This window comes from Sciurus vulgaris (genome assembly GCF_902686455.1).
Source record: "Sciurus vulgaris genome assembly, chromosome: 10".
In the NCBI taxonomy this organism is placed as follows: Eukaryota; Metazoa; Chordata; class Mammalia; order Rodentia; family Sciuridae; genus Sciurus; species Sciurus vulgaris.
Genome location: NC_136470.1, coordinates 110,475,998 through 110,503,574, shown reverse-complemented (window position 1 = coordinate 110,503,574; position 27,577 = coordinate 110,475,998). Strand labels below are relative to the sequence as shown.

Genomic DNA, 27,577 nt, shown 5'->3' with positions numbered 1-27,577 from the left:
GGATTGTTCTGTTTTTCAACAAACACATATTGTCACCAAATGGTCCATTCCAAGTTTGCTAGTGTGCAAGCCCTTGAAGAATAGGAGTCTCACTTTAAAAAGTCTAATGAAATTAAAGAAACAGAGAGAGAGAGAGAGAAAGAGGAAGAGAGAGAGAGCACAAATAGCAAAAAATCAGTGCTCAACAATATTTCTGGTTAAGGATATTTTTAATGGATTACAAGTTTCTATTTGAAAATCCCTTTTATTTAAAATGGTGAATTAAAATTGTTCATTATTTTCATTAACAAAAAATCGAAATATGTTATTCGGTACATTGGAATAGTGAAGGATTCTGTTTCAATAGAATTGACTAAAATCCTGCTCTTTCATTTACTAATTTAATGGCAAGGAGCAGATGAATGATATATACCACTGAATGAAAGGAAGTACAGGACTCAGCAATGCCCTCCCTATTAGGCGTTAAGGCGCAGTTATGGGTCATTGCTAGCTTCCAGAAACGCTCCACAGATACAGGTCTCACACAAGGAACTTTTATTTTATGCAGACGATTCACGTCTGCACCGGGAAAGGGAAGAAAGAAAGAGAGAGCATGGCTGCAATGTTTCTCTTAGACATAGGAATTTCGCTGGCTGAGAGGAACCAATCACGTAGGAGAATTCTTACAGACTGACTGAAGGACCAATGACATATTAGAACATAACTTGGGAGGCAGGAAGATTATGGCAGAAGATTAACCGGAGAGGCAGGCTAATGCAGATTGACAGGTGGTGGAGGAAGCCAGATTCCTTACACTCCCAGTGATGCTGAGAGTCAAGAGTGGAAGGAATCACACTGTCTTAGGAGCAGAACTAAAGGAGATTCTCTCTAAAATGAAAAAGCTTTGACTGTGATACATTAACAGAACCTCTGAGGGTTTTCAGTTCATTGCATGGAAAGCAACAAACTGAACTGTATTTACAGTGACATATTTATTTTCTTTACATCACTTGGAAATTAACACCAGAACCATGTAGTATGTATAGGCAACATTTTATTTGCTTTATTTCATTATTATGTAATTATTTAACAGTATATGGTAAAGATGTTTGAAGTTCTAATTTCATAAATGAATTCCTTTATTTACGATTAGTCACTTTGTTTTCTATAGAGAAAATTCATCACCCTGGAGTGGAAACAAAAATTCTACAAAATGATTGTGGCTATAATGCAGTAGCTACATTTTAAACAATTGTGCATCTGCTTTTTTTTTTTTTTTTTTCCTAGTGATATTAATCTAAAAATTTCACAAATTAATCAGTTTGCTTGCTGGTGGTCCCATGATTCATGAATGGCTGAATTCTGGCCATGGTCTTGCAATACCAACCTGTACTCTTGAATCCATATTTTCATAATTATATACCATGCTTTTCTACTTCTTCTGTCGATTTTTAATTAATACAGACCTTACTCATTTAGATCTCAATATTCAATGAGTAGGAAAGAAAAGTAAAACGACAGAAAAAGAAAAAGGGCAGAAATAGTTTATTCGAGTCTCTTAAAAGAATCAATCTTCTGTCCTAGATAAAATTTAGAGGAAAGTTTAGTTTTTCTTGCACATCAACTGCAGGAAGCCAGCTGAGTTGAGTTGCGTTTTGCAGTTTGATATACATATTTATTATGCTATGCTTTAATAATAGTAGGAACAGTTCCAAGAAGTAAAGTGAATCAAGGAATCTAACCATTTTAACCCAAGACAGTAGATATATAGAGTATCTGGACTGGTACAGACAGATAATATAGAGGACTACAAAAATTTAATCCCAATATTTTGGTCTCTCAAGGACTTTTCAATGTATCAATACCATTTTAATCTCTTCTTTTCCTTTATTCAGCCCTCACCAAAATTCTACTATTCATTTCTGGCCTTCTGCCTCAATCAATTCTAGATGATATTTTCCATATTATTCTCACTGTTTAGAAATGTCTCTAATCTCATGCTAACAACCTTTGGACTCCTTAATTTTCCTCTAAACAACCTTTGTTTTTCTATTCAAGTACATTCCTGCTCTAAAGTAGTTTACATGCCTTCAATTCTGGGGATCCTCCAAGACATTTTAAGGTGATTATTTGGAAAATCTGTATTAGAAACGCAGAAAGAGAAATTTCTGACGTTCTGATATAGCACACATTAATTATTTATGGTAAATATTATGTGAGAAACAGAGATTCTCTTTTCTCCTATAGCAAAGTTTCTTCCAGATTCTTTGTTTATTCATGCTTAATAAAATGTGCCTTATTTCAACTCAACTGTGAACCAACGATGTAGCAGTGATTTTTTAATTAAGGAAAAAAAGGTAACCTAAATTATCTTTAAAATATATTCTAAAATTAGTGTTTAAGTATCACAAGTTAGATTAATACAATTTTTTGTGTAAACTCTGTAAAGCTTCCTAATAAACTCAGAAAAATTTAAAATCCCTGGCTGACAAGCATTACACTCCCCTCCCTGTTCCTTGAGTCTCATATTCTGGCATATGGGTATCACTTTACGAAAGCTATACAGAACTTACTTTGATTCCACAAAGTTGTGAGTTCATTTTTGCCTTTGAGCCTATTTCTTCTACCTGAAGCACTTTTCTTTCTTCTTTGCATGGATGACCCTTGTCATTTAAGCTGCCAATTTAAGTGCATTCTACTCTAAAGAATGTCTCCATTCTCTTGTTAGGCAAGTGGTTCTTAATCCTATCTTCATATATGGAGGCTTTCAAATACTCAAACATCTAAATGTCACACTAGAAATTGTAGGGGTGGAATATAAATTTGGGGAATTTTGAATCTCTCCTCTTGGTTACACCAAATTTGAGAACCCTTGGATTATAATTTTTTTTTTTTTTTTTTTTTGTGGATAGTCAGTTTCTGCTCTGCATATCTTCTCTCACAAGAATAAAAGAAATTTAGAATAGGCATTCAGGCTTTCTTTATTTTCCCCAGTAATTTGGTGCCCAGAGGAATTCTTGGCAAGAGCACACAGCATAGAAATATTTAAATGAAGAAAATGAGTCTATTTCCATTTTAACAATTATCTACACTTTTGTGATTTTAGCATGTTCAGAAAACTCTACCTCAGATATTTAGTTTTAAGAAACTAATTTTATCAAGAATCTTTGAGATACCTATACTAACATGTTAACTAGTTTACAGTGGTCATTAAACCTAAATGACATTTAATTAAATTAGAGTGATAGATCCTCTTAGTCCTTTGAACTACTTTCAGGACCACAATAATTCACAAAGCACTTGATAAGCATGAAAGCATATCATGAATATTTGGATGGCATCACACTTTTGATTTTATGATGATGTTGTATTTGTACACTTTTAATTTCCAAATGTTTTATGAAATTAGATCATTCTACAACCTTTAATTGAACATTTTTTTTGAAATCTCTTCATCCCCTCTATACTTTATTTTTACATAGTTTGTCATTATGAGTGTTTATGGGAGGGGTATAAATAGTAATGAGTCTTGTTAAAGTAGACTGGAAACCCATAGGCAGTTCAAATCTTAATGTATGTGAGTGTGTGATATTGAGGACTGGGGACTGGACCCAGGTCCTCAAGAAAGCAAGGCAAGCACTGCACCACTGAACCACACTCCCAGCCTTTAAATTTATTTTTAATCACTAATGTAAACAGTATATATTGCCAGATGCACAGTGGAAATTGACAATTCAAAATTTCTTCAATTGACAATTTTGAATAATTTGGAGAGTTTCTTATCCGGTATCATGCTTTGTGTGATTCACATGCCAAGGGGCTTTTATTCAATTTGGGATAAAAATTACAGGCACTGTACAGTAGGAAGAAATGCTCCTCTCTTCCCTAATAAAATCTTTTATCATTTTCCTTCCCTCAGGAGTAAGATATATAATGATGAACTTTTGGGAATATTTATGGCACCCTTCTCGCTGTTACCTTGAGTTACTGCTTAAAGCAGGATCTGCAAAGTCAAATGCCTGTAGGGGTTAGGCAAGTAAAGTGAATGTTTGAAATATGCCAAGTTGAAAAATATTCTTCACTTACAGGGGGAAAAAAAGAACTCCTTATCTTTTCTTGAAACATGTAGCCCTCTGGGTCAATTTTTACTTTTCCCATTTGTGCAATTGATAAAAGTACAGGTAGCAGTTGGTTTTCCTCTTCACTTTACTGTGAGAAGAATAAAAGTGGAAGGGTGATGCCCACATCCCCTGCCACTTGACTTAAGCTCTGCTGTGACAACAGAGAGTGGTGGGAAAGGTAGCAAATTGGTCTCTCAGTTCCTTATCCAGAAGCACAATAGCTGTTCATTTCTGGGAAACTGGGCATGCTGACAGGGCCATATTTTCTAAAGTGTCAAGACCATAGCAAAGTGTCTTGCTTTACACTGAAGAGCCTATTTTTATGGAAATTGCTACATCAACTTTGCCTTTAAATGCTTGCAATGTGAATAAAGCAGAAGTAAAGCACAATGTCTGTCAAGCAGAACTAGCTCTTGAACCATTATTTTGGAACTTTTATTTCCAATGTTTAAGTTTTATAAATAAACACTACTTTTAAAGAAAAATCATTATCATATTTTTGAGCTACTCTGAGTGCTTGCTGAATTTGGAGAACAATTTTAGATTTAATTTAATATCTCCTTTTCCTTTTTGACATTTATTAAATGCAAAATATGCATGTAAATATCTGTTTAAACTAGGAAGAGAGAGAGAGATGTGGTCAGACACAAGGAACTTACCACAAGGTGTTTTAACACTACCTCATGACTGAACCAATTCCAGTATTAAAAGGATTTAATTAAAGTTACATTGTGTTTTATAAACTTAAGTAGGTACTTCTAAAGGAAAATTCACAATTTTCTGGCACAAATTTACCAGCAGAATCACAGAAAATAAGAAGTATGATTTCAACAATAGAATAATAGTTAAAACTTAATACTAACTTACAAAGTCCTTCTCCGGTTTTGACACTCTAAGTGTGCCTACAAATTCAGATGTTGAGAACTACTGGTTGTCTGAAAGGCAATGTATATAAAAATTTTTTCTTTTTCAAGTGTAAAGTTAGGAAATATAAGATTAAATGGTTTGGGACAATTTTATTAATGCTTCTTGAATAAAGAGGCTCACACACACACACACACACACACACACAAACATAGACACACAATACAGCATCTACCTTTCTATGACTCTACTTTTGTTATCTGATTATAGTATTACTTATGAAGAAATTACAAGCCCTTTCCTTTTAGAAATGTTACCGATTTCTGTTACTTAATACTCTGTTATTTAGAAATATTTTTAGAAGGAGGAACCTTTTCGTGAAATCTACTAATATGTTTAAAAATACCTAAACTCAAAGGGGAAAATCTAAAAATTTCTTCACTCCCAGATCTCCTCTTACTCCATTTAAGTTTATATCTAGAGAGAAAGAATTGTTTCCCTAATCTTAGTATTTTCTCCATTACCGTAAATAAATTTTAAGAAAGAATATTTTTTCTTTAATCTGGGATCACTTTCTATGCATTCCACCTTTGACTTGGGTATCATATTAAATAGAATGAATTTTAAAAGGACAGACTAAGTAGCACTCTTTTCTTATTAATTCTGTAATTTATAAGTTCATGCTTCGGACCTTCCTCAAAATATGAGAAAAAAAAAGTTTATTTTCTGTAAAGATCAATGAGTTTAACTATTCTAAAATGCAAGCATAAATTTAGATATTGATTTTGGATATGGAAGACTGAAGACTTTAGGAAATTAGTTTTTCAAGCAATTCCTATGAGTATTTAGCAAAAAAAGATAATTGATGGAAAACCTGTTAGAAACCCCAGGTTTGCAAAAAATATAATGAAGTTATTTTCCATTGCTTACTTTTTGCTGGAAAAGAAGCCATATATTGAAAACTAAAGATCTCAGGAATAATTACACGTCACTATCCACACCTGAAAAGCATTTTTTCACCTCTAAAATATGAATTATAATAAATTTTAAAATACTTGTAAAGTACATGGATGTACTTTTTAAAATGTGTAACAGGATAAATTGTGTCAAATCTCTATGTTGTTCTATCTTCCTGAAAAATTATTCTCATTTGCCTAAAGTTTAGCTATATTACTTTAGCACCACTCTTACATACAAATAAATAGTAGTTAAAATTTAGTACTAACTTACAAAGTTCTTCTCTGGTTTTGACACTGAGTACTTGCTCAATTTGGATAGATTTAAGTTAACAAGTAATTAATAAAGGAACACTAAATAATAATCAAATTTTTTTAAATAATTTTTTTTCTAATTTGATTTTGATATTTTGATTATTTATTCTACTTATGGTATATTTCTTTAAAATGTATATCCCGAAGGTCACAAAAAAACACTTTAATGGTTCCTTTTTATTTTTGGTTCCAGGACAAATATATCATGCTATTCTTACCATATTGCACTTTGTACCTTTAATAGAAATAATATTAATAATTGTAAATATATATTGAACACTTACATGGTGCTAAATTATATGTTATAGTGCTATATTCTTACCATTAAAAGAGGGCTAGATGAGGACCCTCAGGCTTAAAGGTCATTTAAATTTTGCTTACATAGCTAGTGAGAACCAAACTAAATAACATTAAGTCCAATATAAAGGTGAAGAAAACTACACACTACTAATGAATATCTCTCAAACCTTTTAACATAAAAGTCAGATCACAAGTTCTAATCTTAAAAGTCAAAGTTTCCAAAAATATTTTTAAGGATAGTTTAAGGATCTAAAATTAAGAAGAAAGCAAATAGCCTTAAATCAGTTTTCAAAAATCAGAGGCAAGTATTGGATTTATCAGACACAGCATATTCAACTGAACTATAATGGTATAAATGTGTTAGGTCACACTTTTTATGTCCTTGACCATAATTTGATGAGTATATTCATGTTAAAAATGAGAAATATGCACTGAAAGTCAGACAAAGGAAGAATTATCCAAAGAAAATGATTAGATGGATCTGTGTAAAAAGTAAACCAAATTCTAGAACAGAAAATTTAATAGTTAAATATAGAAATTAAATTAATAATTTAAACAAGATTAGTTCTGAAGCTCAATTAATCAAACAAAGATTAAGAGTAAGGTTACTAAAAAGTGAATGCATCAAAGTAAAACAAAGAAAGAACATATGAAATAAAAGTGAAAATCATGAATAATGGAAAAGATGAAAAAAATCTACTATAACATCAGACAAATCACCTGAACAAAAGAAAATAAGGTGAAAAGGAGAATATTTGAAGAGATCATAGTTATCAAATTTTCCAAATTAATAAATAACAATACTTTTCATATTCTGAAATCATGAAGCACCTGGAGGAAAATAAATATAAATATAAAGAAATCCACATTACGGAGTCATAGAAACTTTAGATCGCTAAAGGAACAATAAGGAGAGCTCAAATATTGCAGATAAAAAAATGGCAACTTGACAACTCCCATCTTGACAGAAATAGGAAAGCCATAGAAAATGGAATAATACCTTCAATTGCTTAAAATTCTTTCCTCTGGTGTTGTTTTTCAGATAAACAAAAACTGAGGGTACACCACTGAGATTATTACCAAGACAGTGAAATTACTTTTGAAACACACGTTTCAGGAAGATAATAAAGCAATCTAAAAAAGTTTTGCTTGCAGGAAGGAATAACATACAAAATAAAAGATAAACTTAAGAAAAACTTTGCTATATTTATAAAACAGTAAAAGTAATTTTATATATGATAGGTTTAAAAGAAATTTAAAGTAATGGAAAAGAAAGGTCTGATGGTAGAGAGGAGAGGTGTCATTGAAAAACCAAATCAGAAAACAATATTTTAAGGAAAACATTGTAAGAAAAATGAAAGGCACTAAATAATGGTGTAATTTTCCCTAATCAAGATGATTAGCCCAACTTTTATTATGAGGAATTCTTCATAGCCTACCATCATATTGGGAGGGTTTAAGACTGTTCTCTTAGTAAAAGATCAGACAAAAATTCAATATAGTGTAGACTTAAATCAATTCCCAAGTGACCTAATATGCATGTGCAGAAAGGATTTGAGACTCAGAGAATGTATTTTTCTTAAAGCAAAAGTCACATTTTTGAAAAATTTCAGTTTCCAACCCAAATGGAAAATCTTTAGCAAATATCAAGGCATGAAGTCATCTAGACTACTGGGACAACCACCAAATAACTAGTAGAGTTTAGGATCAGTAAGAGAAAATATCATGTCCTTGAAATTTAAACAACAAATATCTAAATAACACTGGATTTATATCTACTAAAGTATGTACTAATACCTGTTTGAATGCTGTACCTACAAATATTTCTAAATGATACTTGCATTATTTATGATCATATCACTTGATGATAATGAGAAATAGATTTTAAAGTGTATTCATGACAAATTATTAATTTCATCCAATTATATTTTTCTGATTTGATAATGTGAAATAGTTGTTCATTTTAATTTATGAGTACTTTAATGTTTAAAATAGTCTATAAAACAGTTACATATTGTTATATATTCAGAAATCTAGCAGAAATTTCTGATATTTTTTCTCTTGTATCAGATTTATTTAAGGAGCAGTACTTAATTAAAGACCAAATTAGCCACACAGAGCCAACCCCAAGTCCTGGACCCAGTGGTGGGCCCCAGCCCACAGGCAGCTTCTGGGACCAGGGCAGGGCAGCAAGAGGCTTTCCCTGAATAGCCTGGCATCCTCAGGCTGGGGCAGGCACTGTCTATAGCCAGCTTCTAGGAGCAGGCCCGCCCAGTGAGAGGATTTCCACACAAAATTAGCCCCCAGCCCTGGACCCAGTAGCAGGCTACGGGCAGCTTTCTTCGGAAGCACTGCATTATCAAGTGCCTCTAAGACTTCAGGCTACTGAAGGCTGGGAGGTGATATACTGGAAATGGACAGGGACTATAAGCCAATAGAGGAAATCTGCGATATCTCAGAGTCCCACTGACATCTGATCAATATGAGAAAACAAGGGAAGAAAATGTCCCAAACAAACCTACATACTATATCAAAAAAGCCCAATGACAGCACAGCAGAAGAAATGTCAGAAAGGGAGTTCAGAATGTACATAATTAAAACAATTAGGGAAACAAACAAGGAGATGAAAGAGCAAATGCAGGCGTTAAATGATCACACCAATCAATAGTTAAAAGAGCAAATATGGAAAGCAAGAGATCATTTCAATAAAGAGTTAGAGATACTGAAAAAAAAAAAAACAAACAAACAGAAATCCTTGAAATGAAGGAAACAATAAAACAAGTTAAAAACTCCATAGAAAGCATAACCAATAGGATAGAACACCTGGAAGACAGAACCTCAGACACTGAAGACAAAATATTTAATCTTGAAAACAAAATTGACCAGAGACGATGGTAAGAAATCATGAACAGAATCTACAAGAATTATGGGATATCATGAAGAGGCCAAATATAAGAATTATTGGGATTGAGTAAGGCTTAGAGAAACAAACCAAATAAATGAACAGTCTATTCAATGAAATAATATCAGAAAATTTCTCATATCTGAAGAATGAAATGGAAAACCAAGTACAGGAGGCTCATAGGACTCCAAATATACAAAATTACAACAGACCCACACCAAGGCACATTATTATGAAAACACCTAACATACAAAATAAAGACAGAATTTTAAAGGCTGTGAGAGAAAAGAATCAGATTACATTCAGGGGGAAACCAATAAGAATATCAGCAGATTTTTCAATCCAGACCCTAAAAGCTAGAAGGGCCTGGAACAACATTTACCAAGCCCTGAAAGAAAGTGGAAGCCAACCAAGAATCTTTACCCAGCAAAACTTACTTTCAGATTTGGCGATGAAATTAAATCCTTCCATGATAAACAAAAGCTAAAAGAACTTACAAAAAGAAAGCCAGCATTACAGAACATTCTCAGCAAAATATTCCATGAGGAAGAGATGAAAAACAACAAAGCAAGTCAGCAACAGGAGGAACTAGCCTAAAGGAATACCCAAATAAAGGAGAAATCAAATCATGTCAAAAAACAAAAATGAGTCAAATGACTGGGAATACAAATCGTATCACAATAATAACCCTGAATGTTAATGGCCTGAACTCATCAATCAAAAGACATAGACTGGCAGATTGGATTAAAAAGAAAAATCCAACAATATGCTGCCTGCAAGAGACTCATCTCATAGAAAGAGATACCCACAGACTAAAAGTGAAAGGATGGGTAAAAACATACCATGCACACGGACACAGCAAAAAAGCTGGAGTATCCATCCTCATTTCAGATAATGTGGACTTCAAGCCAAAACTAGTCAGAAGGGATAAAGAAGGACATTACATACTGCTTAAGGGAAGCATAAATCATCAAGACATAACAATCATAAATATCTATGCCCCAAACAGTGGCTCATCCATGTTTGTCAAACGAATCCTTCTCAATTCCAGAAATCAAATAGAACACAACACAATAATACTAGGCAATTTTAACACACCTCTCTCACCGCTGGACAGATCTTCGAAACAAAAATTGAACAAAGATACCCTAGATCTCCATAACACAATCAATAATTCAGACTTAAGGAACATTTATAGAATATACCATCCAACAAAGAACAAATACCCTTTCTTCTCAGCAGCACATGGATCCTTCTCTAAAATTGACCATATTTTATGCCACAAAGCTATAGTTAGCAAATACAAGAAGACAGAGATACTACCTTGTACTCTATCAGATCATAATGGATTGAAATTAGAAATAAATAACAGAATAAAGAACAGAAACTTCTCCAATACCTGGAGATTAAATAATATGCTATTATATGATGAATAGATAACAGAAGACATCAGGAGAGAAATAAAAAATTCTTAGAAGTAAATGAGAACAAAGACACATCATATCAAAATCTCTGGGACACTATGAAAGCAGTACTTAGAGGAAGATTAATTTCATGGAGCACATTCAACAAAAGAAGAAAAAGTCAACAAATAAACTACCTAATGCTACAGCTCAAAGCCCTAGAAAAAGAAGAGCAGACCAACACCAAAAGTAGTAGAAGACAGGAAGTAGTTAAAATCAGAGGTGAAATCAACAAAATTGTAATAAAAGAAACAATCAAAAAAATTAAAAAAATAAATAGTTGGTTCATTGAAAAAATAAATTTATAAACCCTTAGCCACACTAACAAAGAGAAACAGGGAGAAAACTCAAATTACTAAAATTCGGACTGAACAAGGAAATATCACAACAGACACGAGTGAAATACAAAACATAATTAGAAGCTATTTTGAAAATCTATACTCCAACAAAACAGAAAACCTCGAAATCATCAACAAGTTTCTAGAGACATATGAATTACCTAAACTGAACGAGGAGGACATACACAACTTAAATAAATCAATTTCAAGCAATGAAATAGAAGAAGTCATCAAAAGCCCACCAACAAAGAATAGTCCGGGACCAGATGGGTTCTCAGCCGAGTTCTACAAAACCTTTAAAGAAGAGCTCATTCCAATACTCCTCAAAGTATTCCAAGAAATTGAAGAGGAGGGAACCCTCCCAAACTCATTCTATGAAGCCAATATCACCCTGATACCTAAACCAGACAGAGACACATTGAGGAAAGAAAATTTCAGACCAATATCCTTAATGAACATCAACACAAAAATTATCAACAAAATTTTAGCAAATTACATACAAAATATATTACAAAGATAGTGCACCACGATCAAGTGGGTTTTATCCGAGGGACGCAAGGTTGGTTCAACATTAGGAAATCAATAAATGTCATTCACCATATCAACAGACTTAAAGTTAAGAATCATATGATTATTTTGATAGATGCAGAAAATACATTCAATGAAATACAGCACCCCTTCATGCTCAAAACACTAGAAAAAATAGGGATAGTGGGAACATTCCTTAACATTGTAAACACCATCTAGGCTAATCCCATGGCCAATATCATTCTAAATGGTGAAAAACTGAAAGCATTCCCCCTAAAAACTGGAACAAGGCAGGGATGCCCTCTTTCACCACTTCTGTTCAACATTGTCCTTGAAACTCTAGCCAGAGCAATTAGACAAACCAAAGAAATTAAAGGGACACCAATAGGAAAACAATAAATCAAACTATCCCTGTTCACTGATGACATGATTATATATTTAGAGGAACCTGGAAGTTCCACCAGAGAACTTTTAGAACTAATAAGTGAATTCAGTAAAGTAGAAGGTTACAAGATCAATGCTCATAAATCCAATCCATTTTTATACATAAGTGATGAATCTTCAGAAAGAGAAGTTAGGAAAACTACTCCATTCACAATATCCTCGAAAGAAATAAAATACTTGGGAATCAATCTCACAAAAGAGGTGAAAGACCTTTACAATGAGAACTACAGTACACTAAGGAAATTAATTAAAGAAAACCTTAGAAGATGGAAAGATCTCCCATGTTCTTGGCTAGGCAGAACTAATATTGTCAAAATGGCCATACTACCAAAAGTGCTATACAGATTCAATGCAATTCCAATTAAAATTCCAATGATGTACCTCACAGAAATAGAGGAAGCAATCATGAAATTCATGTGGAAGAATAAGAAACCCAGAATAGCTAAAGCAATCCTTAGCAGGAAGAGTGAAACAGGGGGTATCACAATACCAGATCTTCAACTCTACTACAAAGCAATAGTAACAAAATGGCATAGTATTTATTGGTACCAAAATAGACAGGTAGATCAATGGTATAGAATAGAGGACATAGACACAAACCCAAATAAATACAATTTTCTCATACTAGACAAAGGGGCCAAAAATATTCAATGGAGAAAAGATAGCCTCTTCAACAAATGGTGCTGGGAAGACTGGAAATTCATATGCAGTAGAATGAAACTAAACCCCTATCTCTCACCCTGCACAAAACTCAACTCAAAATAGATCAAGGACTTCAGAATCAGACCCCAGATACCCTCCATCTTATAGAAGAAATGTAGGTCCAAATCTTCAACATGTCGGCTTAGGATCAGAGTTCCTCAACAGTACTCCCATAGCACAAGAAACAAAAGCAAGAGTCAAAAACTGGAATATATTCAAACTGAAAAGCTTTCTCTCAGCAAAGGAAACTATCAGCAATGTGAAGAGAAAGCCTACAGAGTGGGAGAAAATCTTTGCCACTCATACTTCAGATAGAGCACTAATTTCCAGAATATATAAAGAACTCAAAAAACTCTACACCAAGAATACAAATAATCCAATCAACAAATGGGCTAAGGAAATGAACAGACATTTCCCAGAAGATCTACAAGCAATCAAGAGATATATGAAAAAATGTTCAACATCTCTAGTAATAATAGAAATGCAAATCAAAACTACCCTAAGATTCCATCTCACCCCAATTAGAATGGCGATTATCAAGAACACAAGCAACAATAGGTGTTGGCAGGGATGTGGGGAGAAAGGTACACTCATACATTGCTGGTGGGGTTGCAAATTAGTGCAGCACTCTGGAAAGCAGTATGGAGATGCCTCAGGAAGTTTGGAATGGACCCACCATTTGACCCAGCTATCCCACTCCTTGGCCTAATACCCAAAGGACTTAAAATGGACATACTACAGAGATACAGCCACATGTATAAGAAAATGATTATAATGATTATAAGATTATAAGAAAATGATTATAATGAACATCCATTTAAAATTTGTCCAGGTTTTGTTAAATATTAGCATTATGTCCTATTTACTTTAGTTTTTGAAATGAAAATCACATATTAAATATAAGAGATATCAGTGATGACCCACTTCCTCTTTCCTTGGAAATTTTGCTTTTCTTGGATAAAAACAATTGAATAATTTTCATATTTTTGATACTTCAAACAATAAATGACAGGATGAATTCCTTGTGAAAATTTCTGGATTCACACTTTGTCTCTTTAAGTCACATACTTGGAAAAGGAATTAGTGAGACAGGGAGTAGTTGCATGTTCAACGTTAGTAGATGTTTTAAGTACTGCTCTGCCAAGTGATATACTCTTGTACACTAATTGAGAGGTGTAAAAGATTTATATATTTTTACACTACCAACATTTGCTGTTTTCAGCCTCAAATATTTGACGATATTAATTTTAATTTACTTTCAGTTAAGATTATTTTCATAGTCTGTGGCAAATATAAAATGGTCACAAATTCTTTGACTCTCCTATCTATGGTGAAAAATATAGTGGTGCTAGTGTGCAGGGAGCTGTCAATGACGAGCAAAATCAAAATCAGGTTTGGTTGAGCCAAGAGACAGGGAAATCTGGCTTTCAGGAACTGGCAGTCATGAGAGATTGTTTTAGATGGCCTGAAGTACGTGGCTTCCCGGGAGAGTGGCTCATGGAGGGAATCTGCGTGTCCTGGATGTGTGACATGATCTACTAGAGCGAAATAACTTCCTTAACTCTTCCCCATCCTGTTTCTCAAGGCAGAAGCTCCAGATAATTGTCTCTTGTGGATTTTCTTTTCCTATTAAATAAGTTTCTTAGTGATTTATTTATTGCCAGCCCATCCCTCCAACAGAAACCCTTTCCCTCCTCCACTCTGAATGTGGACCTCCTGATCTTCTCCCTTATATTATGGATAATTTCTAGGAAACTTCCTGTTTTGGTTTAGATCTCAACATGTCCCTCAAAGAGCTCATGTATCAGGTAGTGTAGCAATGTCCAGAGGTTTAGCAGCTTTCTCCTGCTACATACCCTTCCATCATGACTTTCTGCCTCAACTCAGGCCTAGAGCAATGGATTGGTTTACTATGGATTGAACATCTGAAATTTTGAGCCAAAAATAAACCATTGTTTTTCTTAGTTGCTCTTGTCAGATATTTTGGTCACAGCAATGAGAAACTGACTAACACACTTAGAGTTAGAATAATGTTTTTCTGACTTTTATGGGGTGTTTACATATTAATAGGGAAGTCGTTTATTTGCCTATTTTGCTAAGGAATTTGTGTAACAAAAAAATGACTTTTCCCGAGTGTATTTTCTACCTTTATTAATATGCTTTCCAGATCTTTTCTCTTTGATCCATTAAAATATTGCATTACATTCTTTTTCTACTTTGAAATATCCTTATATTCTTAGAATAAGTATGACTGGTTTTGCTTTATTATATTTCATCTAATCTCACATAGCATTGATCATGACCTTATTACTTAACAAATAATTGATCAGGGACTTTATTATTTAACAAACCTCCAAGGAAAAACAAAAATAAATTATATCATTTATGTTATTACACACAATTTTATATCACTTAGAATTATTATTTCACTTATCAAAAGACTGTTAGGTTTACAGAAATAATAACTTATTTATTACATGTGTATATATAAATAAATATCTTGATGTTATTTATTTATTTATTTTGTATTCAGAGTACAAATGTATGGCACAGATTTACCTATGTATGGAAATTTTTCTTGCTTAGATCTCCCAAAACATTTAGTTATTGTTTTGAAAGTAATATAGAACAGTGGTCATTCCTTCAAGAACAAAACTTAGCTTCACACTTATTTAATTTAGCATCCTTTTGTTGGTAAGCTTCTGATGAACACAATATTTTTGTTCAAAGCCTGACTCATTCTGTTTTTCTTGTTGAACCTATTTTTTGTATTCATTCAGATATTTATTGAGCAGTTGAGGAGATAAAAAGGTGATTGAAACATGGTCCAAGAGATGATGAAGCATATGCACAAGTAAGAGCAATATAAGGTTCACTGAATTCACAGCAGTCAAAAGTGCTTTAGGAGATCAAGAGAGAATGCTTCCAGACTGCAAGTGGCAAATCAGGAAAGGGGATTGAGATTAAAATAGAAGACTTTGGGTTGGAATGTTGATGATACTCAGTATGGACTATATTTGTCTCTCCTTTTCCTTTCTCCCCATCTTTGGGCTTAATTTACAAGTAGTGCCAGGGCTGTTCAATGTGCTTTCTCTATACTTGTTTGCATTTTTGCTTTAATGGTCTTTTGCAGAACTAGGTCCTTTTGGTGTTTTGTGAGTTTTTCCTGTTGATCTTTTGATCTTGGTGTTGATGGTTTTGAGTCTTTTTCATTCTGGTTCGATTTTTGTGCATTTTTGACTGGACTATCTCATATAGATTTCTTTTTTCTTTTTTTTTTTATTGTAAACAAATGGGATACATGTTGTTTCTCTGTTTGTACATGGCGTAAAGGCATACCATTTGTGTAATCATAAATTTACATAGAGCAATGTTGTTTGATTCATTCTGTTATTTTTTTTCCCTTCCCCCCACCCCTCCCACCCCTCTTTACCCTCTATACAGTAGTTCCTTCCTCCATACTTGCCCCCCTCCCTAACCCTAACTCTAACCCTTCCCTCCCCCCCATTATGTGTCAACCTCCACTTATTAGCGATATCATTCGTCCTTTGGCTTTTTGAGATTGGCTTATCTCACTTAGCATGATATTCTCCAATTTCATCCATTTGCCTGCAAATGTCATAATTTTATCATTCTTTATGGCTGAGTAATATTCCATAGTATATATATACCACAGTTTCTTTATCCACTCATCAATTGAAGGGCATCTAGGTTGGTTCCACAGTCTGGCTATTGTGAATTGAGCAGCTATGAACATTGATGTGGCTGTATTTCTGTAGTATGCAGATTTTAAGTCCTTTGGGTATAGGCCAAGGAGTGGGATAGCTGGGTCAAATGGTGGTTCCATTCCAAGTTTTCTAAGGAATCTCCACACTGCTTTCCACAGTGGCTGCACTAATTTGCAGCCCCACCAACAGTGTATGAGTGTACCTTTCTCCCCACATCCTCGCCAACACCTGTTGTTGCTCGTATTCTTGATAATCGCCATTCTAATTGGGGTGAGATGGAATCTTAGGGTGGTTTTGATTTGCATTTCTCTTATTACTAGAGATGTTGAACATTTTTCCATATGTTTGTTGATTGCTTGTAGATCTTCTTCTGTGAAGTGTCTATTCATTTCCTTAGCCCATTTGTTGACTGGACTGTTTGAATTCTTGGAATAGAGTTTTTTGAGTTCTTTATAGATTCTGGAGATTAGTGCTCTATCTGAAGTATGATTGGCAAAGATATTCTCCCACTCTGTAGGCTCTTTCTTCGCATTGCTGATAGTTTCTTTTGCTGAGAGAAAGCTTTATAGTTTGAATCTATCCCAGTGGTTGATTCTAGCTTTTATTTCTTGTGCTATGGGAGTCCTGTTAAGGAAGTCTGGTCCTAGACCAACAAGGTGAAGATTTGGACCTACTTTTTCTTCTATAATCTGCAGGGTCTCTGGTCTGATTCCGAGGTCCTTAATCCATTTTGAGTTTAGTTTCGTGCATGGTGAGAGATATGGGTTTAGTTTCATTCTGTTGCATATGGATTTCCAATTCTCCCAGCACCATTTGTTGAAGAGGCTATCTTTTCTCCATTGCATATTTTTGGCCCCTTTGTCTAGTATGAGAAAATTGTATTTATTTGGGTTTGTGTCCGTGTCCTCTATTCTGTACCATTGATCTACCTTTCTATTTTGGTACCAATACCATGCCGTTTTTGTTACTATTGCTTTGTAGTAGAGTTGAAGATCTGGTATTGCAATACCCCCTGTTTCACTCTTCCTGCTAAGGATTGCTTTAGCTATTCTGGGTTTCTTATTCTTCCAGATGAATTTCATAATTGCCTGCTCTATTTCTGTAAGGTACGTCATTGGGATTTTAATTGGAATTGCATTGAATTTGTATAGCACTTTAGGTAGTATGGCCATTTTGACAATATTAATTCTTCCTATCCAAGAACATGGGAGATCTTTCCATCTTCTAAGGTGTTCTTTAATTTCTTTCTTTAGTGTTGTATAGTTCTCATTGTAGAGGTCTTTCACCTCTTTTGTGAGATTGATTCCCAAGTATTTTATTTTTTTCGAGGCTATTGTGAATGGGATAGTTTTCCTAATTTCTCTTTCTGAAGATTCATCACTTATGTATAAAAATGCGTTGGATTTATGGGCATTGATCTTGTAACCTGCTACTTTACTGAAATCACTTATGAGTTCTAAGAGTTTTCTGGTGGAATTTCCAGGTTCCTCTAAATATATAATCATGTCATCAGCGAACAGGGATAGTTTGAGTTCTTCTTTTCCAATTCGTATCCCTTTAATTTCTTTGGTTTGTCTAATTGCTCTGGCCAGAGTCTCAAGAACGATGTTGAATAGAAGTGGTGAAAGAGGGCATCCCTGTCTTGTTCCAGTTTTTAGGGGGAATGCTTTCAGTTTTTCACCATTTAGAATGATATTAGCCATGGGCTTAGCATAAATGGCCTTTACAATGTTAAGGAATGTTCCCACTATCCCTATTTTTTCTAGTGTTTTGAGCATGAAGGGGTGCTGTATTTTATCAAATGCTTTTTCTGCATCTATTGAAATAATCATGTGATTCTTGACTTTAAGTCTATTAATATGGTGAATTACGTTTATTGATTTCCTGATGTTGAACCAACCTTGCATCCCTGGGATGAAACCCACTTGATCATGGTGCACTATCTTTTTAATATGTTTTTGTATGCGATTTGCTAAAATTTTGTTGAGAATTTTTGCGTCGATGTTCATTAAGGATATTGGTCTGAAATTTTCTTTCCTTGATGAGTCTCTGTCTGGTTTAGGTATCAGTGTGATATTGGCTTCATAGAATGAGTTTGGGAGGGTTCCCTCCTCTTCTATTTTATGGAATACTTTGAGAAGTATTGGAATGAGCTCTTCCTTAAAGGTTTTGTAGAACTCGGCTGAGAACCCATCTGGTCCCGGACTTTTCTTTGTTGGTAGGCTTTTGATGACTTCTTCTATTTCAGTACTTGAAATTGGTCTATTTAAATTGTTTATGTCCTCCTCATTCAGTTTAGGCAATTCATATGTCTCTAGAAACCTGTTGATGTCTTCGAAATTTTCTATTTTGTTGGAGTATAGATTTTCAAAATAGCTTCTAATTATGTTTTGTATTTCCATCCTGTCTGTTGTGATATTTCCTTGTTCATTCCGAATTTTAGTGATTTGGGTTTTCTCTCGTCTTCTCTTTGTTAGTGTGGCTAAAGGTTTATCAATTTTGTTTATTTTTTCGAAGAACCAACTATTTATTTTGTCAATTTTTTGTATTGTTTCTTTTGTTTCAATTTCATTGATTTCAGCTCTGAGTTTAACTATTTCCTGTCTTCTACTACTTTTGGTGCTGTTCTGTTCTTCTTTTTCTAAGACTTTGAGCTGTAGTGTTAGGTTGTTTATTTGTTGAGTTTTACTTCTTTTATTAAATGCGCTCCATGAAATAAATTTCCCTCTAAGTACTGCTTTCATAGTGTCCCAGAGATTTTGATATGATGTTTCTTTGTTCTCATTTACCTCTAAGAATTTTTTAATTTCCTTCTTAATATCTTCTGTTATCCATTCATCATATAATAGCATATTGTTTAATCTCCAGATGTTGGAATAGTTTCTGTGTTTTACTCTTTCATTTATTTCTAACTTCAATCCATTATGATCTGATAGAATACATGCTAGTGTCTCTATCTTCTTGTATTTGCTAACATTAGCTTTGTGGCATAATATATGGTCTATTTTAGAGAAGGATCCATGTGCTGCTGAGAAGAAAGTGTATTCACTCTTGGTTGGATGGAATATTCTATAAATGTCCGTTAAGTCTAAATTATTGATTGTGTTGTTGAGATCTATGGTTTCTTTGCTCAATTTTTGTCTGGAAGATCTGTCCAGTGGTGAGAGCGGCGTGTTAAAATCACCTAGTATTATTGTGTTGTGGTCTATTTGGTTTCTGAAATTGAGAAGGATTTGTTTGACATACATAGATGAGCCACTGTTTGGGGCATAGATGTTTATGATTGTTATATCTTGCTGATTTATGCTTCCCTTAAGCAGTATGACATGACCTTCTTTATCCCTTCTGACTAACTTTGGCTTGAAGTCCACATTATCGGAAATGAGGATGGATACTCCAGCTTTTTTGCTGAGTCCATGTGCATGGTATGTTTTTCCCCATCCTTTCACCTTTAGTCTGTGGGTATCTTTTTCTATGAGGTGAGTCTCTTGCAGGCAACATATTGTTGGATCTTTCTTTTTAATCCAGTCTGCCAGTCTATGTCTTTTGATTGATGAATTCAGGCCATTAACATTCAGGGTTATTATAGAGAAATGATTTGGTTTCCCGGTCATTTGGTTCATTTTTAAAATTTTGTTTATTTATTTGTTTGACACAACTTGTTTCCTCCTTTATTTGACATTTCCTTTAGGATAATTCCTCCCTTTGCTGATTTGCTTCTTTGTTTTTCATCTCTTCCTCATGGAATATTTTGTTGAGAATGTTCTGTAATGCTGGCTTTCTTTTTGTAAATTCTTTTAGCTTTTGTTTATCATGGAAGGATTTTATTTCATCGTCAAATTTGAAGGTAAGTTTTGCTGGGTATAAGATTCTTGGTTGGCATCCATTTTCTTTCAGGGCTTGAAAAATGTTGTTCCAGGACCTTCTAGCTTTTAGGGTCTGGATTGAAAAATCTGCTGATATGCGTATTGGTTTCCCCCTGAATGTAATTTGGTTCTTTTCTCTCACAGCCTTTAAAATTCTGTCTTTATTTTGTATGTTAGGTATTTTCATTATAATGTGCCTTGGTGTGGGTCTGTTGTAATTTTGTGTATTTGGAGTCCTGTAAGCCTCTTGAACTTGATTTTCCATTTCATTCTTCAGATTTGGGAAATTTTCTGATATTATTTCATTGAATAGGTTGTTCATTCCTTTGGCTTGTTTCTCTAGGCCTTCCTCAATCCCAATAATTCTTAAATTTGGCCTTTTCATGATATCCCATAGTTCTTGTAGATTCTGTTCATGATTTCTTACCATCTTCTCTGTTTGTTCAGCTTTGTTTTCAAGGTTAAATATTTTGTCTTCAATGTCTGAGGTTCTGTCTTCCAGGTGTTCTATCCTATTGGATATGCTTTCTATGGAGTTCTTAATTTGGTTTATTGTTTCCTTCATGTCAAGGATTTCTGTTTGGTTTTTTTTCAATATCTCTAACTCTTTATTGAAATGATCTTTTGCTTCCTGTATTTGCTCTTTTAACTGTTGATTGGTGCGATCAATCAATGCTTGCATTTGCTCTTTCATCTCATCATTCAATGCTTGCATTTGCTCTTTCATCTCCTCGTTTGCTTCTCTGATCATTTTAATTATGTACATTCTGAACTCCTTTTCTGTCATTTCTTCTGCCATGCTGTCATTGGGTTTTATTGATGTAACATCTAGATTTGTTTGCAGCATTTTCTTTCCTTGTTTTCTCATGTTGTTCAGATATCAGTGGACCGCTGAGATATTGCAGATTTCCTCTGTTGATTTACAATGACCCTGAAGATTTCTATATATATCCCCTCTTAGCCTTCAGTAGGCTGAAGACTTGGAGGAGGTTGATAATGCGGTGCTCCACAAGGAAGCTGCCTCTCTAGGAGTGGTGGCCTTCAGGTGGGGTATATTCCCTGCTAGTGGGCAGAGGTGCCTCCACTTGTTGACCAATGGTCATCCAAAGGGGACCTAGGCTGTGGGCTGAGGCAAGGCCTGTTTGGGCCTGAGTCTCTGGTTTTACCGTCCTTGTGGGAAACCTCACCCAGCAGGGAAGACTCACCCGGTGGGGAGGTCTCGCTGGTCAGTTTCCTCCTAGAGGTTCCCCTCAATTTACAGCTACTGCCTGGGCTGGGCTGCCTTCCTCTGCAAAGTTTCCAGGGTCCCGGCCCTACCTCCTGGGCCTGGGAGCCTCACCCTTCGCAGATGAATCTCCTTAGGCTGCCCCTCCTCAGAGAATTTGCCCATAGGCCTGGAACCTTCGCTCCGCCCTAAGCCTGTCTCTGTGCGGCTCTTCCACCCAGAAGCCTCCTAGATCCTGGGACCCTGTTCTGCACCTAATCGCCTGGCTGCATGGCCCCTCCTCTGAGCAGCCACCTGTGGCCCCGAACAATTGCTCTGAGTCCCAGAGACCCGCCACAGGCCTCTTCCTCCAGACAGCCGCCCAGTATGCCGATGCGGTCACTAGGAGTCCAAGAAACTCACTTTGTGCCTCCTCCTCCCACCAACCACCCGTAGCCCGGGGCAATCAATCACTCCGAGTCGAAGTGACCCTGCCCGTTCCTCCTCCTTCTCCAGATAACTCCCCGGGTGTTCAGGAGCAGTCCCTCTGAGTGGCTCTGAATCCACGTGACCCACTGCACGGGTCCTCTGGGCAACCGCCCGGAGCTCTGGTGTGGTCCCTCAAGACCAAGCGTCCCACCACGCTTCTCCTCCAGGCAGCCCCCCTGTGTTCAGGAGCTGTCACTTTAAGACCAAACAACTCACCACTCGCCTTCTCCTCTGAGCAGCAGCCTGGAGCGCTAATGCAGTCACTGCGAGTCCAAAGGACCCGCCGCGCTCCTTCTCCTCCTTCTCCTACTCCTCCGGGCAGGCCCCGGGGTTCAGAAGTGGTCAGAGTCCAAACAGCTCGCCACGCAGCCCCTTCTCTGGCAACCGCCTGTAGTTCCCGTATAGTCACCCGAATCCAAGCGGCCGCTCCTCTTCCTCCTTGTCCTCAGGGCAGGCCCCGGTGTTCAGAAGCGTCGTTCTGATTCCAAACAGCTCGCCGCGCGGCTTCTCCTCTGGCAACCGCCTGCAGCTCTGGCGCAGTCTCTCCGAATCCAAGTGGCCACGCTCCTCTCCTCCTCCTCAGGGCAGGCCCCGGTGTCCTGAGTCCACACAGTTCTCCCCGCCACTCCTCCCCCGGGCAGCCGCCGGAGCCCCAGTGGCTGCTCCGAGTCCCAGCGCTGTGCCGAGCGGCCTCCTCTATGGCGCTCCAGCGGGGGGAGGGGCGTCTCGCCCTCATATAGATTTCTTCACTGGAGCTTTTTCTTCAGTGTCCTCATCATCAAAATTCTCATCATCATCATCTTCATCATGATCATCATCTTCATCAGCAGCAAGTTTTACTTTTTTCTGGGGAAACTTGCTACCACCTCCAGGGGCAGATTGCTTTCCAGACACACTTAGGAGTTTTATATCCTCCTCCTCTTCATCTGCTGACTCTGCATCTTCCTCCACAGCTACTAAGTGCTGCCCACTAATATGCACAGGCCCTGAACCACAGTTCAACCTTAAGACCACAAGTGGTGTGATTTCAAAGCCCCCAAAGGAAACCATTGGCTGTACAGACATTTTCAATGTTGTAAATGTTACTGTAATTGGACTGCCTCAGAATCCATTGTCTCTGCTTCAACAATGTGCAATTCATCCTTTGCACCAGCCCCTAAACTGACTGTTCCTAAGGATAACTAGTGTTCATTTTCATCATTATCCACCTAAAGTGATATTCTTTGTCAGCCTTTAGTTCACAACTGAAAAGATAGTTCTGGGGCCTCAGGGGGTTCATGTCCATGTCCATCGAATCTTCCATGGGGTGGTAGCACGTACCTAGGTGGGAGAGAAGGCGAATGGAAAATAGGCTACTGCCCTAGAGAAGAGACGCGCAGAATGGAATCACGCCAGAGCTTGTTGAACCTATTTTAAGTGGCAAATAATCTTGACAGAAAAAGTACCAAGCTTGGAAAGCAAATGAGACCTAAAGTGACACCAATATGAGTAACTGTGGTCAGGGTCAAGTGGGTATAGTTCACCAAGTTCCACTTCCAGGTGGTGGAAGCAATGCAAATTGAGCAGACAGACCCCTCTAATATTTGCAAGAACTAGGCAAGACATAAGAGAAGCACCACAATATATGCCAACATTTAGAAATTATCACTTGACCTAAACATAGCACACTCTTTACCCTATTTTATACTTAAACTTGTATAAAGGTAAAAAACTGGAAAACACATGGAAAGCTGATTTTATTAATTAAAACTTGGCAAAATATGAAAGAATAATGAAGGTTTTTTGCATACCTTCAATTGTTCTTAATGATTCAACAATTTATAGATTATAGAATTTAAAAATACATAACTAATAGCTCATTTAATAAAACAAGAAATACATAATAGTTTATTTAATTTGATACATGTGCTTGTCTAGCTCAATTGTTAAGAAAATTTATAGTGTTGTTTCTAATGTTGATCTTATTTTAGCTTATGTTTTAGATAGTTCAGTATTTCACATGTACAAACTTATTCCAAATCCTTAAGAGAAACCTAGAAGCGTGTTCACATTCTCTTATGGGTGTCCCAATATTTACAAAGTTAAAATAATGTAACTCCAGATACTCCTACCTTATCCTAATAATAATATTGAAATTTTCTCTCCAGTATTCTTCCCATGCCGGGTGCATTGGAGGAACTGTGGACATTTTCAAAACCAGATTAAGGGAAAATTGAATTGGAAGTAAACTTAGTTTAGAATTGAGAGATATGGGTGTAGTTTTTTGTTGTTGTTGTTTGTTTGTTTGTTTGTTTTATTTTTTTGCAGGGAGGTACTGGAGATTGAACTTTGGAACACTCAACCACTGAGTCACATCCCCAGCCCTATTTTGTATTTTATTTAGAGACAGGATCTCACTGAGTTGCTTAGTGCCTTGGTTGATTGAGGCTGGCTTTGAATTCTTAATTCTCCTGCCTTAGCCTCCCAAGTCGCTGGGAATACAGGTATGCGCCACCATGCCTGGCTGGGTATTTTATATCATTTCTGTGCATAGTTAATATTAGTTTTCAATTGCTATGTAAAATAACTATAGACTGTCTTAGTGGCTTAAGACAAAATTGATTTATGTTTATAATTAAAAATTGGTATAAACTCTAGGGATTAAGCTCAGTGGTATGGTGCTCGCCTTGTACCCTTGTACGTACAAGGCCCTGGGTTCCGTCTCAAGCACTATAAATAAATAAATAAATTAATTAATTAATTAATAAATAAATAAATAAATGTCAAAAGTTTGCACCTGGTTGAACTGGGCTTAATGACTAAGAGTTTACAAAGCAGAAATCAAGTTATTGGCTAAGCTGCATTCTTTCTTGTTACTTAAAATCTTTTTTCAAGCCTTGTGTGTATGTTTGGCAAAATTCAGATCCTTGAGCTTATAGAACTGAAGCCTTTCTCTGTCTTCCTGTCATCCATGGCTCACTCTCAGTTTCTAGAGGCTTCTTGTAGTTCCTAGCCAGGCAGCTTGTTCATATCTCAGGTTCTGAGTCTTCAGCTCTTCAGGAAAAGCTCAGTTTCTTTCGGGAATACTTGAATAGATCAGCCCAAACCAGCATGATAAGTTAACTTAAAGGCCACTTACCAGGACCTTAATTACATTTATAGCATCCCTCATCTTTTTAATGTAAGTGAACCTAATCTTTGGAGTGATTTCCATCATATTCACAGTTCTGACCACTTTCGAGGGGAAAAGATGATTCTGGGACATGTCAGGGGACTGGAGTCTCAGAATTCATTTCAAAATTTTTCTTACCATACTTAATTACAGCTAGCCATACCAGAGGAGCTTTCAGGAACATACCTGCTAGTCCCTCAATGACTCAGTAGGCACCCTGAAACTGAAGAGCACATCTAGGATGTTAATTATATTACATGTGGACTAGATGCTAGTGATAAAATTATGGTGGTAAATAAACACAAGATTACACGAGAAATTCTGAAAAGCCCCGAAGTTTGACAGCATTGAAAACTGGCAGAATTTTCTCCATTAAAAAAAAAAAAAAAAAAAAAAGCTAAAAAAATTACTTAACACTAGTAACTATCACTGAGGAAGGAATAAACTTCTCAAAATTCTAAATTCTAAAAACAGATTAAAAATCAACAATGATAACAAATAGAATAAATTATTTTTCTCTCTGGAAAATTTGGTCATGCAAAGAGGCAAAAATATACACCTAGAACATCAAAGAAAAGGTATTGTTTTCTTTGACTTTTAGACATGTGTCTGACATTTAAATTTGTGATATTCTTTTTTTAACTTATTCTAGAACTATTCATTTGAATGCTAATTTTGTTATTTTCCTTGAAGAATTTCCATATTTTGTATACTTTATTTTCTACAAAATCTGTTAGTCTATTGTTATTTCTATTACTATTATTATCATTACTATTATTAAAGATTGAACACATACAGTTTGGGGTTATATATCCTAGATTTCTGTATCTGGGTACAGAATAGAAAAGTAATTCATAGATGTTATTTAAAATATTTAAAACATAGAAAATATAAAAAAGTAAACAACTAAAGCATACCACAAACCCCATCACATAAAGATGAATACTGTTATCATTTCATGGTAAAATTCAAACTGTCTAATCCTATATCTGGGAATGTATTTACTGGTTTCCACTGGAGTTTCTTTTCAAAGCTGTACCTATAATACATCATGATGAGAGACCACAATTTGTATTTTTAAACAATAGAATAATAATTATTAAATTGGGCCTAAAACTACTTCCATATGTAGCAAACTACAATTTAAGTTTGTAAACACACTACAAAATATTTAAAGAGCATATTCTCCTAACAAGTAGCTGAATCTCCCCCAAGCACCACAGTTAAACTGTAGCCAACTATAGGTTGCCATCAGAACAGAACATGTCCATATTAGGCAAATACAGAGCTGTAACCCGTCAAGCTATTTCTGTAGAACATTTCCTTTTTCTGTGTATAAATACTGCCTGTCCACCTTTCTGGACTGAGCTCTCTGAACCTCTGCTTGTTCAGTGTGTACCCCAATTCATGAATTATCCCTTGCTTAGAGAAATTGTTAGATTTGATTTGTCTAATGGCTTTCTTTTATTTGTTCTATTTATACATGCCAGTAGAATGCATTTTGACACATCATACATAAATGGAGTGTAACTTCTCATTCTTCTGTTTGTTCATGATGTAAAATTACACCAGTCATGTCATCATATGCACATACAATAAGAATGTCTGATTCTTTCTACTATCCTTCCTATACCCACATCCCCTTCCCTCCCTTCACTCCCCTCTGTCTAATCCAAAACACCTCTATTCTTCCCTAGTCCCTCTCCTTTATTGTGAATTAGCATCCACATATCAGAGAAAACATTCAGCTTTTGGTTCTTTGGGATTGGGTTATTTTGCTTAGCATGATATTTCCCAGTTCCATCCATTTACCAGCAAATGCTATGATTTCATTCTTCTTTAAAGCTGAGTAATATTCCATAGTGTATATCACATTTTCTTTATCCATTCATCTGTTGAAGGGTACCTAGGTTGGTTCCATATTTTAGCTATTGGGAACTGAGCTGCCATAAACATTGTTGTGGCTGTATCACTGTTGTATGCTGTTTTTAACTCCTTTGGTCATAAACTGAGGAAAGGGATAACTGGATCAAATGGTGGTTCCATCCCAAATTTTCTGAGGAATCTCCATCTGCTTTCCATAGTGATTGCAAAATTTGCAGTCCCACCAGCAATGTATGAGTGTACTTTTTCCTCAATCCTTGCCAACACTTATTGTTGCTTATAATTTTGATAATTACCATTCTGACTGGAGTAAGATGAAATCTTAGAGTAGTTTTGATTTGCA

At 35.7% G+C, this 27,577-nt stretch overlaps 1 pseudogene across 1 annotated transcript; it reads right to left on the bottom strand.

Moving 5' to 3' along the window:
* Window positions 1-15,854: 15,854 nt before the first annotated feature.
* Window positions 15,855-23,530, bottom strand: LOC306637867 (nucleophosmin-like; annotated as a pseudogene). The gene is made up of 2 exons: window positions 22,936-23,530; window positions 15,855-16,157 (listed from the first exon to the last, which is right to left on the bottom strand). The product of its transcript is annotated as a nucleophosmin-like (transcript).
* Between the last annotated feature and the right edge of the window lie 4,047 nt (window positions 23,531-27,577).